The sequence below is a fragment of the Apus apus genome, chromosome 13, assembly GCF_020740795.1.
Source record: "Apus apus isolate bApuApu2 chromosome 13, bApuApu2.pri.cur, whole genome shotgun sequence".
NCBI classification, from domain to species: Eukaryota; Metazoa; Chordata; class Aves; order Apodiformes; family Apodidae; genus Apus; species Apus apus.
Genome location: NC_067294.1, coordinates 6,237,068 through 6,253,086, shown reverse-complemented (window position 1 = coordinate 6,253,086; position 16,019 = coordinate 6,237,068). Strand labels below are relative to the sequence as shown.

The 16,019-nt window shown below is 42.5% G+C and overlaps 1 long non-coding RNA gene across 1 annotated transcript in view; it reads right to left on the bottom strand.

Annotated features, from left to right (window-relative positions):
• The window catches only part of LOC127389956 (uncharacterized), a 185,828-nt gene that overhangs the window by 106,675 nt on the left and 63,134 nt on the right, over positions 1 to 16,019 (bottom strand). Inside the window, exon 3 of the long non-coding RNA XR_007890770.1 lies at positions 7,533 to 7,681. This is a non-coding gene — a long non-coding RNA (uncharacterized LOC127389956). The remainder of the gene's footprint in view (positions 1 to 7,532; positions 7,682 to 16,019) is intronic.

Sequence of the window (16,019 nt, the reverse complement as noted above, 5' to 3'; positions counted from 1 at the left end):
ATTGCCTTGGCACGCACCAGGGGATCAAATAGGGCAAGAGCAGAGCTGCAGCTACAGCAACGCTGAGCTCTCCTGCCAGCCTCTGCACTCAGCTTAATACTGCCTGGTAATGAAGTCATTTTGGCCTGCAGGACACACAAGCAGATGGGCTGTCGTTCAGGGGCTCCTGCCTGCACCATCCCTTCCTTGGGGTTGGAACTTATTGAGGTCGGTGTTTTACAAACGCAATCAGGGAAGCAAGCTTGAGGGACATTATGACAGCAATAAAAGCATGTCCTGCCTCATCAGCACTTCTGAAAAATTAGTTTAAACGTCCTCAGTGGCAAATAGTGTTGAGTGCTGCTCAGTGCTAGAGGGGGAGGCAGGGAAAAGAGACTACACAGGATTTTTAAAAATAAAACTCCAAGTAAGTTTGGCACGATGAGTAAATCACAAGCAACTGTCTCCCTACAGTGCCCCGCTGCATGAAACTCCTTCCTGACATAAATCAGTGTCATATCTAGACAAACACACAAGCTGTGCCAGCTCCTGCTGCGTAGTTTGCCTTACTCCAAGGTATAAGCAGAACTAGCAGCTCCATCTCTTCAGACCATTGCACTGTCTCCCCTTGTCTGCACCCTGCAGCCACACCGTGGGTTTCTTGCTTTATAACCCCAGCACACGCACCCACCAGCTTCTACAGTGCCTGATATCATTGCAGCATCAGTCCTATTTTGCATCTTCTTTTCCTGCACTGCCATGGGGACTTGAAATCAAACTCCATGGTGAAACTTAGATTCCACTTATAGAACCTGATTTTCACTCCTTCCAAAATATTCTTTCTAAACAGACATTTAAAGTTTGCTCCACAATGAGTTTTCTCTTTCTTTCTTCATTTAAACAAAAGTATACCACATTATTTTCAAATTTATTGCAGGGTCTGGGGAAAGAGAAAGAAACAAAATGTATTCTCACAACTTTTCTTAGGAAGAGCCAGACAAATAAATAGCAGAATCATTTAGTGAAAATAAAATAAAAATGCCTTGAGGCTTGAAACTGGGCAGCCTGGCACTCACTAAAAAACTAGTTTGATTTTGCTGAGAAAAAGGGCAAGTGAAGCAAACAGAAAATAATTCTGCATCAGCTCTCCAGAGTATCCTTCAGAAGCAACTGATCCAGTTTCTTCTTGCAGGGGGGAGAAATCACACTCCAGCAATGACCTGGTGCACACCCTCCTTGCCCACCTCTGTAACTCCCTGGGCTGCCAATGGGCCAAATTGTGCGATGAAGATTGTAAATGTCACAGGAAAACACATACAGTGATGTTGTCCCAAAGCAAATAAAGTTTAAAAGCAGAAAGCAGAGAAAATTAACCCCATAAAGCAGTTGTTAATCAGCTGCATTCCAGGCCCTTTGCATGTTTTGTTGCCTCACAAGTATTTGTCAGATTCAAAGCTTTCCTTTAGACAAAACCCAGTGTTATCTTACTTTGTCCTCTTACAGGACAAAGCGTGCTGGCACCCTGGTAAGACAGGACAAGGAACACCTCCCTCTGGAGGAAGATATTACAAGTTTCCCTTCTCCCACCCACGGCAGGAAAATGGTCAAAATCCCCCATACTTCATTGAACACCAGCAGCTTTACTGGGAGACCAGACACAGCTTTACCCCATAGGACTGGAGGGATCTAAAGGGACACTGAAATTAGAAATAGTAACTTGTCATGCTGGGCCCTCACTAAGGGAGAGTTGTCTCCAAAGGATGATTCACTGCACTGAGGTCTGAACCCTGTGCAGGTGCTTTTCACACTCTGCAGACTGAAAAGAGGTTGTTTGAAGGAGCTAGCATAGATGTTTCAGGACCAGAGTTTGGTGGATTGAACCACCAGCTTTTGATGTGGTGCTTCCAAGAGGTATTATTCCAAGGAATTTCTCCTGTCCCTGGGGAGCAGCAACTGATGACTCCACCAATTAAAAACTATTGTATTCTACCCCTTTCTATGGGAACTAACCAGAACTTGTCTACTTAAAGATCCACTGCTGCTGAGGGATCAGCAGACTTTCCACAGCTACATCAGCCCCATAATAAAATCAAGCAGCATTCAAAGAAGTGATTTCCTTTAGTTGGCATAAGCCACCCAGCCCACACTGCAGCAGCACAGCACCATCCTTCTGACTGCATATTTCCTTTCCTCTAAGGCTTTTCCTTGTACATTTTCAAAGACTGAAACTCTCTCAGGTAATGGAGAGCAAGATGGGAAAAATGTGTATCAGTGCCCTGTGACCACTTTCTAAAGGCACAGTCAGCCATAAAGAAAGGAAGTGTTTAATAAGACCCTGGCAAGGGTCAAAACTCTCTTGTGATAAATCATTTGTTCACCTGCTTCCTGGAAGTTGTTCTTCCGGATCAGTGATGTTCTGAGTGAGGTTTACAGTGGATATTTTTCATCTCTCAGTGCAAGATCACCTAGCTCTGGAAATAGACACAGCCTGTGATTCCTTCAGCAGCAGAGACAGAGCTAATGAGGTGGCTGCTCTGCCATTGGTGGCCTCAGGAACATGCTGGGACAGTGAAAGGACAAACTGGTGTTGGACACAATAGTCCTACTCCATCCATCCCTCATATCAGGGGAAAAACTTATTTCCTTCTATGATATCTCTATGAGAGATGTTAATGTTAAATCAACTTCTCCTCTCCACAATTTCTTTACTGTTCCCTTCCCATCCCCCCAGAAATAAAACATATCTTCCCACCCCAAAAAACAACCCTAAGCTAAACACTCCTGAGAGTATGTAAAGGCACAGAATTGCACTTAAGGAATACACTGAGAATGTGATCAAGGTGCTTTGCTTTATGTAAAGGTACAGTGTTGGAGAGGTGATGATGTGAAACCAGCCCCAAATTGGACACTACAACACACATTGTCACAGCACCATTCAGATAACGTTGAACCATGCTCTGCTTTTATGGCCTTTCCCTCCACAGTATTTTCAAGCTAACAGGACAACAAAGAAAGTGAATTTCACTGTAAGTGGGTAGGAAAAAAAAAAGGGGGGAAAGGGAAATACGTGTTTGTAGCCTGGAAGCTGCTCTCCAACCCTTCAAGCTCCTTTCCAGTGTGCCTGAGGTTCCCAAAAGTTTATCCGAGTTAAAAATAAAAAACCCAACAAAAACAACCCAAACGAACAACCACTGCACAAAGTACACAATAAACTGAAAAGAAACAAAAAAAACAGGATAATGAATCCATTCCATTTTCCCAGAACTCCCTAAGGCACAAATCCTTTCATGGTGCTACTGCAGTGCCTTCAGGACCCAGCAAGCTCCTTGCATCTCAGGAGACATTCCACCAAGAGCACCAAGGCTCTTCCCAGTGCCCCGGAGAGGAAAAAGAGTTTCTCTGTGTCCTTCCTCCTCCTCACTCTCACACTCTGAACAAGCAATAATGTGGCCCTGAAGTCATTGCTGTAAGGAAGGAATTTAGGCAACAGAAGACTAATTCAGCAGCTTGACACCTCCTATGGAAGCACTGACCTATATTTGTTAGGAAAGAGGAGACTCAGAGGTGACTGAAGTAAAACAGAACTCTGAAGAGAATTTATGAGACAAAACAAAACTGTTTAGGGCAGTGTCAAATGTGGGGAGCAGGTGGCATAAATGAAAAAGCTCAGGAAATGTCAAGCCTTGAAGGAATTGAGTGACAATCTCTTTGTGCAGGGGAGAACTGATCTGAAACAGCTTCTTGCCAGAGGCAGCCAGGGGAAAAAAACCTAGTAAATAGCTTTGAAGGAACTGGAGTATAGAATTCCTCTCATTTTAAACATAAAAAAATGAAGTATGTAACTTAGGTTTATCATCCAGGCTCCTTCAATAGTAGAAAGACACAGCAGAGGACAAGTAACCCTGGCTACCTGTGAAAGCACCTGTTAGTGCAGATCCAGGGACTGGCTTAAATGTGCTCAGAGAGCTGAAGTTAAGTGAGGAAAATCCCAACCTTAATCAGCATGGAGGTCCTGAGAAGGTGACAAACATCTCCCAACATGGATTTAATGAGGTGTCTCCTTGAAGCAGCACCCCACCACCAAGCTATGTGAGAGCCTACGTGGATGCAAGGCTGGCCACAGGCCAGCTTCAGCAAACCAGCAAAACTCAGCAAAAATAAAACAAAAACCCAGAGGGTCTTTACTAGCCATTAAATAGCTGGGAGTTTTTATTGAAAAACAGATGGAAATATACCAGGAAAGATGATGAATGCTAATGCAATAAATGAAGAAAATGCATTATCTTCAATTCCTCTTTGCCTGGATCTATAGTAATTTCAGAAGGGATGATTGGGTTATGAGACAAATTTCATTTATTACTGATAAAAGAACAATGCTACATTTTTTGGCAAGTGTTCTTCAACACATCACCTGAATAGTTCTAGTAACAGATGAAATGAAATACACTAGAATTCCAAATAAGATCCCAGCAGTTGACAGGGGGAAACCATTTCATTGCTCTTTCTTAGGAAGTATCCAGATTTCCTAGAGATAATGAGAAATATTTACTCAGTCCCTTTGCAAAGTGTGCAGGGTAAGTTTTCAGGATGTGGCTTCTTTATTCCTGTCTTAGCTGTAGATGTTACTTAAGAATCAGCAAAGTAAAACCAGAGGCCTCTGGCTGGATGAAGACAAATTACCTCTACAGATGAGTAGCAGCAAAAAGTGATGGTGCAGGGGATCACAGAAGGAAAGAAAGGGAAAGTTTTATTGGAAACACCAAAGGCTCAGCAGATGCAGAAAGGAAAATCACATCACCATCAGGTTTCAGGGCTCAGAGTTGCCAAGAACAAATTCTCTCTCTACTTTCCCTCCAGACAGCACCACACTGGGAACAAAGGACAACATGTTTTCTGGATTTCCTTTATTCTATGAATTTGTCATTGCTGGAAACTGGCTTTAGTCAACTGTCTTGGCTCTAGTTCCTTTTTAGCTATGCAGACATAAACATGGCTTTAGTTTTCTGTGACCCAGGGACTGAGCCTTATTTTAAACCCACACAGTTCCAAAAGCAGCCTGGTCTTGCACAGCCCAAATTCCTTGTTATATCTCTGTGGATTTATGTTTGTGTTTTAGGGGATGCCCTGAAAACTATTTGGGAAGATGCCGTGTCCAGGAGATGCCTAACCAAACCAATCCTCTATGTATCAAATGTATACACTAAGGCATCAAGTGAATAAAATGCATAAAAAATCTGCTGTTACTTCTCCTAGAACAGCTTCTGTTGGCCTTGGTCTTTCAAATTAGTTTCTCCTTTCTCTTCAAACACAGTTCTACCATCCTAACAGAGCTCCTTCACCACTAAAACCCCAGTATAAGCAGACTGCAAAGAAGCAGGGGGAAACATCTCTTTGCTGTTGTCTGCAGCCAACAGAGTAGAAAGGCTGGAGAAAGTGGTGGTGATTATGGGATAGATAAATCATAAGAAAATATTTTCTTTCTTCCCTTTGCACAGATCTCATATATCACCATGACTCAGTGCAGTTCTCCCAGTGGGGACAAATTCCAACTTCTAATACACTTTCCGTCTGATTCCTCCCTGAGAACAGATGGGTCACTGCCCTGAGATATTGCATTTTGATAGTAATATATTAAACAATTCTGTTGTTTGGAACAATTTTGTTTGGGACCCCGTACTAATCCCATTTCCGTGGTTTGGGTTGTGCATTTTACCACTGATGAGAGAAAATCTCTCCAGTCCGATGGCTATCATCTTGCCACCCCTCTCCTATAGTACTGCTGATTGTTTCATCAGTCTTCCTAGGTGTGATAAATCATGGAAATTTAATTTAGAGATTATATGCCTGGCTTTGAAAGCAGACAAGGTTAGCTCTCTGCTTGTAGCCTGTAGCTTGTTAATCTTACAAAATTCCTCCATTCCCATTTGCCTGGAACTGTTGTTAGGGAGTGTGGGGAAAGCAATATCTGTCCTATGAAGTGTTTGGAACATTTGTTGGACATTTACAGATGGCATCCTGACCTCCATCCAAACCCTCATACTGCTACATAAGGACAAATGCTGCTAATCCTGAAGAAAAGCCACTGTATTACAAACCTCAGCAGCACGAAGCTGGTGGTATCATTTCCAAACTCTTTCAGGTCTTTCCCATCAGTTACAAATTCCTCTCACCTATAACATTTTTCCAAAGACTAAGCAGTTCCCAAGTCCATTGTTCTACCTCCTTGTACATGTTTTTCTGTGACTGTTGCTGCCTCTTTTCTGTAAAATTAGAGGCCAACATTCACTAAAGTACTAGCAAATTTGCAGAGAAGATGCACAAAATGGGGAAATTCCTGCTTTCTGCAAGAAATTGCTGTTTCTTGCCTGAAAGGAAAGCCTTTGGCTCCAAACTGAGGTTTACAAACAGGGACCAAGCACATTATCCATGCAGTCTTTCCTTTATCAATAAATACTAAGGAAAGATGTGGCACCAGCAGGGGATTAAACCAGTTTTTTCATGTTCCAGGTGGTTGTCTTTCATCTCCATTCCTAACATTTCCTTTAGGCTTGGATAGTTTTTACTGGTTTTTCTCTCTTTGCTCTTTCCCACACCTGAACAGTTCTTGGCTTCAGCAGGCACAGAAACAGCCATTTCATGGTGTGCATTTGTTTAATGTATCAAAACATTTTTTTAAATTAATTTTTTAGAAATCAAACTCTACTCTCTCAAGGTTAATAGCTTTCCCTCTTCAGCTGAATGTAAGGGAGTTGCTGAGAATATTTAAACAAAAAATCTCACCTTCAAAAATTTGCAGGGCAAAAGCAGCAGCTTCTCAGACACACCCCAAACCAAGAGAAACTGCTGGACCCGTTGAGAGGGTCTTTGATACTGACTGTTTGGAATATTTCATGACTTTTTATGCAAAGTTATAACAGGTATATTACCCCAATAACAGCTTCCCAGACTGTTCATGTAGGTAGGTCTCTACAGCTTTGAGCAGCATACATAGGGGAAATGTGCTCAGACTCAGCCCTGACCTCAGACAACAGGCACGTAACATCCTCCTCACTTAACAAGTCAGGACTTGTACAGCCAACACTAAGAAGAAATTGTCTCCAGTCAAAAGTGCTCTTTGCTGGGTGACCATCTAAGATGGCCCTTACAAAACAATGTAAGAGACAGGGGGGATCCTTCATTTCAGCCAGCCCTGACCATCCAGAACTCCTCCAGATATTGCACCAGGGCAGTGCTCTCTCCTGCTTTCCAGGACATCAGAGGAATAGGATGATTTGCCAGTATTTCACATGTTCACGTAGATCTTTCAAACAAACTCAATAATGTCACTTGACTTTAATAAAGCTCTTCACAGTTTTAGTCCACACTTCTAATGTACTCAAGTAGTTCAGTAGGTATCTCAGCTTGTTTCAAGCATTACACACAAGAAGCTAAAAATATTTTTACTCTTCCCCCCCCCCTTCAGTTCAATGAAGACAATGTTGAACAAGTGAAAAACATCTTGGTTTACAGTTTCCAAAGTGGATTTCCCTGGGATATAAAGGAAGGAGACTTACCAGACAGGACTGGAGAGAGCATCCCTTGGATGGGAGAAGACTGTGATCAGAGACAGCAGAGAAGTCAAATGTTGCATCTTGGTAGAGTGTAGAGGAGCCCACAAGCAACTGAGGTCAACAGCACCAGTAAGAGCAGAAAGATGAAGGGCCTGCAAAGCAAGAGCAGAATGTTGTTGTTAAAATAACTACACAGCAGAATCACAGGCACAATTCAAAGTCTCAGCTGAGCTAGTAATTCAGCACCATCATATATTTTTAGTTCAGCCTCCTACTGAAACCAGTAGCACAGCACATGTAGATTAGTAGTCTCCCCTCAATAATTTTGGATAATTTAAACCACATTTGAAGAGGAGGGAAGAATCTCAAAGACACCTAGATCTGACTAGTCCTACCAGAACTGGAGGTCAAGGAGTACAGAGACATTATTAATACTCCCACCAAAGAGAAAATACAGTGCAGGTCCAGTCCTGATGAGACACACAAGATTCTGCAGCAAAAATGGGGGGAGCTGGACCCACAGGTAAAGCTTAGTCAGCATTTAAAAAACAAGTGTAAGAAATGTGTAAGAAACAGCTCCTAGCATCTTCTCACTGCACAGAGCACATCACTACTGATTCAGGTACTCCTGAGCTAGGCTAATTCCCAGTCTGTTTCAGGAAAGTTTTATGGAAGTTGTAGGTCATTTACAAACAAAGGAAGAGTGATGCAAAAAACCCAGAACCAATAAAGACTGGACAGAGAGCAGTGCTTTGCTAGCCAAGAGTGCTGAGAAATAAACACAACAATTTTTATCACAGTGCATCACAATTTTTCGTGTTAGTGCTCAGAACTAAGTCAGTATTACGGAAAAATTGTTCTCAGTTTGTTTCCTTTACTCAAAGAGTTGCTCTCTCACAAAAATCTTTGGAAAACCACTCAGCTTTGCAGCTATCAGCTCTGCTTCTGCCTTCCACCTCCTTTTTACTAGGGAGGAAAATAAGAGCTTTTTCTATCTGGGGACAGCTTAACCAGATCATAGAACTTTAGTAAGTTGTGTTCTTTTCCCTTGACTTCACACTCAGCTCACCAGCAGCTGGATCTGATGAGGAAAGCTGAGAAACCACTGGGAAGCTGCAGCAAACCCTAAGGAGAGTAACAGGACCAGGAAAGCCACAGTGCCCTGGGCTCAAGGAGGGCTCACAGAGGATCCCAAAACTCATTCAAGATGTCACTTCACTGTGCAAGGAAAATAACCTCTTTTCTCCTCGCACTCAATCTTTTTTTTTTTTTTGACATCTACAGTGTCAATAAAACCCAATCATTTTTTAAACTCTAATCAAACCAACATCACTGCAAAACATCACATTTTTTAATGCAGCAAATAATAAACTTCAGAGAACAAAGGAAAATAACCCTTTAATGAAAATACCAGAAACTTGTGAAACCATCCTTTAAAAAAATATATTGAACAGAAGGAATTTAATCACATTCAACTGTCATAAATTGCTTGTAGATCCCTTAGACAGGGGTTACCAGGACCTCAGCACTGAAGATATCCATGAACCTGAAAACAATGACTACAGATTATCCAGACACACTGAGGTTTGAATGGTGCCTGCACAGAAGGAAGAGGAAGATTGTAAGCAGAAAAGAATCTCCTTGCCTAAAACATACTTCACATAGAAATATCCTCTTGAAATTAACCCGTATTAATTTGTAAAGTAGAATTTTTAATAGTCATAATTTTAAAAAAAATCTGGCATGAATCTCCCTCTTGCTGGTTCAGCCTTTAGAGACTTTCACCTATGGAAAATTGTATTTTGAGTAGCAGCCCTGACAGCAATGAAGTCAAATAAGGATAAATTTAAATTAGTCAGAAAACCATCATGCTTAGATGAGAACAAGGTCCTCCCAGGGGGTGGTGTTTAAACTGCCTCTGAGATTTCTGTAGGAAGGACACTGCTCTGCATTGCTCTTTGTAGGAAAGTCAATAGCCTGAAGAAAGAAAGATTATTGTTCATAACATCTGTAAGAGCTTCTATCAAAAAGTATCACATTGACAGGGCAGTTGAGGTTAAGCTTCTGGTTTTTTATTTCCCCTCTAGGCTGTTTCCATCTGCTGGAAAAACCGGATAAAGAGTAGTGGTGTCCACGTGAATGCATGGAAGGAAGTCAGAGAGCAAAAGAAAAGGAGTAGCACTTTCCTCTGTGCCTGGAAACCATTCAGCTTCACAAGGAAACAGCCTCAGCCAGAACCCTGCATACAGCCATGATTTGTTCACTTTGAACCTGATGGGAACAGAGCCTGTTTGAGGCAAACAGAAGTCAAGATCACTTTGAAGCTGGGTGCCCAGTGTTTCACAGAACCTAACCAGAATGGCAGTGCCATCCTTTCCTACAACTCATCTCCCTTCCCAGGAGCTCCCTGTGACCTTTAATTTCCCTACAAGGATGCACCACAGGCTTCATTTTAGCAATGCCATGAACAACAACTCAAGCAGCCCTGCAGTTCCAAGCAGTGCTTCAGGGCCTTGAGCCCTCCTGGGAACCACAAGCAGCTCTCTGGACCAGACGCAGAAGGGTACAAAGAGCCAGAGGGATGCTGGGGACAACAGCAGCTAGTGAGTAAGGGAAGGCAACAGAGCTACATAAGAAAAATCTCCCCTTTAAAATTTTGATCATATTTTTACACCCACACTTGCCACATGCAATTATTTGTCACGTAACAGAAGGACACACTGTACAGGTACAATCTTGCTGGAGAAGATGGAGAAGAATCTGTACTGCTAAGAGGGTCAACCATACTGAAGTTTATTTAGAAGCCAGTACAAATTGTCACCCCCATCTGTTTTGCAACCTAAATAAACAACCATACACCCTACTTACGCCACGAAAACCTCTACTACGTATCAGTGTTTAACTAATCCAACACATAATTCTTATAAAGGATCAAAGTATTTATTTTATCAGAAACAATTCCCTCAGTTTCCCCCCTCACAACACTAGTGGATCAAAGTATTTATTTTGTCAGAAACAATTCCCTCCGTTTCCCCCCTCACAACACTAGTGTAAGGAAGCAGTGCTTGAAGTGCCTGTAAATGTTTTGCTGATGGGGAAACCAAGTTGCCATAGGAATGAGGGGCAAAAAAACCCACAAATGAACAGGCATGGAGCAAACCCAGTTCAGAGCAATGATGATTCTCAAAGCAACTAATTAACTGAATACACACACATTCATTTCTCCAGCTTGCACACAGTCACAAATTTAACTCCAAAGCTGACTGAAAACGGTATTTTTCCCATTTTACAGCAAAGGGATGCTGAGGCACAGGGCAGTGAAATGCTCATCATCACATCTAGCACCTGTGTGCCCCTTGCTCTCTTTCTAGCAGAGCATGGAAAGGAGCCAGGAAAGCTCTCCCCAGCAGGCTGTGCCTCTGGGTGGGTGCAGATTCAGTGAGGCAGAGACATGGTGCACTGAGCACAACCGGGGGTCCCGTGGGAGAGAGGAGGAATCCTCCTGAGCTCTCAGAGGGAGACAGTTGCCAACAGCTGTTGGGGACAAAGCTCTACATATGGTAACGAAAAAATATCTGTACAGGGCAATAAACACATCATGTTCATTATCCTGGAACACCCTCGAGACATGGCATTTTAGGAAGAACAAGTTCTGTTTCTACTTCGCATGTTGGGAGCAGTTTGATAATATAATTACCAAGAACCTGAACCTTCTGTAAGAATCTGCGGGTGACATTTTCCTATCAGCCAGGGCAGCACTTCAGAGCTCCTCTGCTAGTGCTGAGTAAAAGGGCAACCACCTTCATTAAAACTTTGTGTATTTTTAAAATAAAAACAATTTTTAATTAATTTTTTTTCACCCATTTTTAAAAATACATCATCAGAATCAGAGGGTGGAGCTGGCCTTGTTTTTCATAGGAGCAAAATTCTTTGCATAGATGTGAATTTAATTTAGTGAGAGTGGAATCAGACCTGAGTTGAACATCTTAAAGGAATATTGAGGAATTACAGAATGATCATAATCCAACTGTAATTCCAATTAAAGGACTGGGGGCAAGTGAAGTGGTTTGGGGTATGTTTTTGTTTTAACAATGTGAATCACAATAAGGACATCTGAAACCAGCCTAAATTCTCCTCAAGTCCTCAAGCCCAGTGTTTCCTACCAGCTAAACACAGCTTTAGGAGACGGGGCCACTCAATGCCCTTCTAGGAACCACCAGGTTGACAGAGGTAAGTGGAACTTAAACCTAAGTTACTAAGTCCTAATACCTGCACCTTATTCATTCCAGCATTTGGATAACTCTAAAAGCTCATCTGTACCTGCTGCAGGGCATTACTATGTCCCAGTGTGGAAATGGTTCATGGAAGACCTGAAACAATGGCAGAGCTCAAAGATTTAAACACAAAAATTGCTGACCCTTGGCCATAATGACCTGATGCCACTGGGACATGGTGATGCAGCCAGACAGAGGACAGGGGACACCAGCAGCTCCCATCCATAGTGCTGGACCATCACAAGTACATCCAGTTTCTCCTCTCTCTGCCAGCACAGGTCAGTCTCTGGGTCTTAGTCCTTCTCTTCAAGCTCAGTGACACCTACCCATGCTGCCTGACATCCTGAAGAGATGGCCCCAGCTGCAATCACCAACATTACATCTCATGTGTGTAGGTAACAACTGTCCTCTGGTCTAACCACTGCGGTATCAACTCAAGAGGCAATAATCCTCACAAACTTAATTTTCTTCCATTCTAGGAGGAATGGCCTTTTTTTTTTTTTTTCCTAGCAAATACACGCAGATAGAATGCTAAACATTTTTTTAAAAACTCCAAATCATTCAACTGAAAATTATTTCCCCTGAGGAGGGAACAAGAGAACAAGCAGGGGCCAGATGTGAGTCACACTGTTCACTGCACTCCTGGAAGGCAGTCAGACACTGCCAGGCTGAGAACAGGGGAAGAATCAAGATGGGACACAATTACCCCACCTTACATTAAATTAGTTTTCATTCTGTTTTCCTACCAGGCTCATTGCTGTAAAAACAGGAGGGATGAGGGCTCATGGAAGTGCTTTACAAAGGGAGAGGATGGTAGAACAAGGTAAAGAAGAACACTAATACCAGAGTCTTGTTGTTTAAATTAACCTTTGCACTGTTTCAGAACTCTTGCACACCAACAGCTCTGTGTGGGGATTTCTAGTCATAGAAAAAATAGCAGTAGTATTTTTGTAGCTATCTACTTTGTGGGAGTTTAGTTTTATCTTGTCTCAGGTATCTAGTGCAGACTTTTCATCTCAACAGGTTCTCTTTGGGAAAGCTATTTGCACAAAACTTATTTCTGTGTTTCAGTGATTTTTAGATCAGTTTCAACACAAAAAAAATAAACAAACAAACAAAGCTGGAATTCTTTTTGGAATTTGTGCTTTGTGATTTTCTTAATTTGATTTTGGAAAGTTGATGTTTCACTCATTTATATTACTTCTATTTTCACATGGACGTATTGCAAGATCAATTACAAATTAAACCCTTGTTGAAGATGATAATTTGGGACAGAACATGATATTGGATTAAAATACTGTTTCATTGTAAATTAAAATTACAATGAAGTAAATTCACCTTTGAAAGTACCACAGATTATAAAAAGGGCAAGAAAACTTGATTGTAAAAAAGAAAAAAGGGAAGTCCAAAAAGCCTCATTTTCTACAGAGAAAGCTTTCAGAAGTTATTTCATAGGAATTTAAAAAGAAAAATAATGAAATATCAATACTACCCATGAACAAGACCTGCTGAAATCATCCATTTCTCCCTTGACAACAACCAGGAAAGCTGTGTGTTTGGAAACAAGTCTGGAATACGAGATATTTCTATTAAAATTCCCACTTGGATAGATTTCTGGTCAGACTGTGGGCTTTTCTGTGTCTCAGTTAAAGTTATGAAACACAACAAGAAAACACACCATCTATTCCCTGATACAGTTACTATGATAATAAGGAGGCAGAAAAATTCCTTGGATATATGCCAGTTCTTTCTATCTACACTCACCTGCTCCCAACAGCAAAATGTTTACTGCTAATCATTGCAGGCTGTGACTACCTAAGCTGCCCAGGGGATCTGGAAGCCCATGGGAACTGACAGCAGTGAAACTCTCTGCCTATGGAATTTACTGGAACAATGATTGATTCTATCCCCCACCCTGGCAACGTTTCAAGTGCACACGTGCAGCACAGTGGCTAGGCAGAGAATCCCATTGGGCTAGAGACTCTACAGAAAGCCAGTAAATAAGAGTGTCTACTCCAAAAAAATCCCCCCAAAAAAGCAAACAAAACCCAAACCCCACAACCCCCCGGCACACAGAAATCAGCTGCTTCCCCACCACCACTATACAGACAACTGGCAATTTGGAAGGAAATGAAGAGTCAGGCAGATTCCAGCAGCCTCTTCACAGGACCTTCCTCTGCAACTATGAAAGTTCTTTTCTTCCTGCTCCTTCCCAAAAATCAAATCAAAATTCTCACTGCAGAAAAACATGTTTCCAGATTATCAGCTCCCTAGGGCAGTATTTTCTCCTCCCCTATCAAAAGGGCTGTTGATGTTGGTTTTGTGGCTGCTACATAAATCAGCTTCTGTCAAGCCAGACAAGATTTTCTATCAGGTGGAAGCCCAGAGTTTCCTGATGAAGAGCAGCAGCACGAGAGGGGCAGTGACTCTCAGCACTGCCCTTCGCTAGAAAAAAAATTTCCTTGAGGAATAACAGCATCAAACTAGTGATGTCCAGAGGTCAGGTGAAGAAAGTTTTGCTGTTGCCTTGTGTTTTTATTCTGACCCTTTAGCCCTCTCTTCCCTAAACCTGGTGGCTATAGACAGAGTCTGGAAGAAAATTCCTCCTGCCAAAGGTGAGGGGAGGGATGCTGAGAGGGAACAGCAGCACATTCCCAGCAGAGACAGATTTTTTTCCACTTTTAACATGCACGGATCCTGGCTCAAATCTTCAGCAGCAGCCCAGGCGTTTGCTACCTCAGGGACTGACTTCCTACCAGTCCTAAAGGAAACAAGGGAACCAGTGTCCTCAGAAAACAAGCCATGCTCTGGGTTTACAAACTAATTTGTCTGCAGACAGCTCTCATTGCTCTTCCTTCACAGACCATCCCACTCCAGATGACCTGGATGCTACATCAGGTGTAATTAACCCTGTGCCCTGAGCGAGGGCACAAGCTGGTCACACTGTTCAGCAAAGTCCTTGTTAAAGGCAGAAATGCTGCTAGATACTGTGTGCCCTGTTCAGACTCTCTTGTGCTTTCACTCTCCCTTTGCATTGTGGCTATTCCAATGTAATGAAGAGCCAAGGGTCTCTCCCACAACAGAAGACACCTTTTAACTCAATTTTTCTATTTCCTGTTCTTTCATTGTTGCTGTAGATTTGGGAAGCTTTTTGCTGCAGTTACAGTCCTGATTCTGGAGGCAAGCAAACCTTCTCCAGGACAGCAAGTGAAGAAATCAATCAAGTGCTGCTTCTACAAAAGAGGGGAGAAAGCTAGAAGAAACTAGATTGCCCACCCCAATACTTTGCTTCTCCTCTCTCCAAGCCAAAGCTCAGGGAAGGCTTGTGTTAACCATTTCTCCTCTACTTTCCTTGCAGAACGCAGGGTGGCTGCTGGGAGAGACACCAAAACCCTTCCCTTGCATGTAGGAGCAATTTCCTTATGCTTTCCAGACTCTCAGAAGTCAAGAGAGGGCTGAGAGCCTTTCTTTCTTCCTAATTGCTTGGTACATTTGCATAAAAAAAGACTCTGTTGTTTAAACGCTCATCTGCTCCCAGGGCTCAGTCTCTAATCCTAGATTAGCTGCCTGTCAGTCCCACTGCTCCAGGGATGGCCTGGAGCCCCGACTCTGCAGTGCCAGAGCACATGTCTGAGGCTCCACGTGCAGTGAGGATCTGCAAACTTGAAGGTCCTTCATTTACAGCAGGGGTTTGAAGCCTGGAAGCAATTTTGGTATCACCACTTCTACGCCAGAGCTAAGGCAGCTGGTCTGGAGGCAACCCAACCTGGTGTGGATATAACTGAACCTGGCGTGGAGGTGACCAGACCTTTCCACTCTTTAGCAGAGCACTGGGTGATTGACCATTTCCAACCAGCTACACCAAACAACTCCAGAGCAAAGCACACCCAAAGCACCCCACACAGAGAAGGACACTGTCCCCAGGATATGAGAGCACATCTTTCATCACCTCAGTGACCTTCCCCAGACTGGACACAGGCAAGGAGAACTATTGACTAGATCTAAAGATGTTTTCTCCAGCACAAGCAAAAACTTCATTTTTCTCCCATGTAAACATAAAAAGGTTCAACTCCTCTGAAATCAGTGGCATGAAGTCAGTGAGAGACACAAGTCAGCCCCCCCTGAGTGCAGATGGAAGCAGCAGAAGTTTTTAAATTACTTTTTTAAAGCCTAGTAAATATTTATTTTGTATTTCATTTCACACAGGAACGCTAAA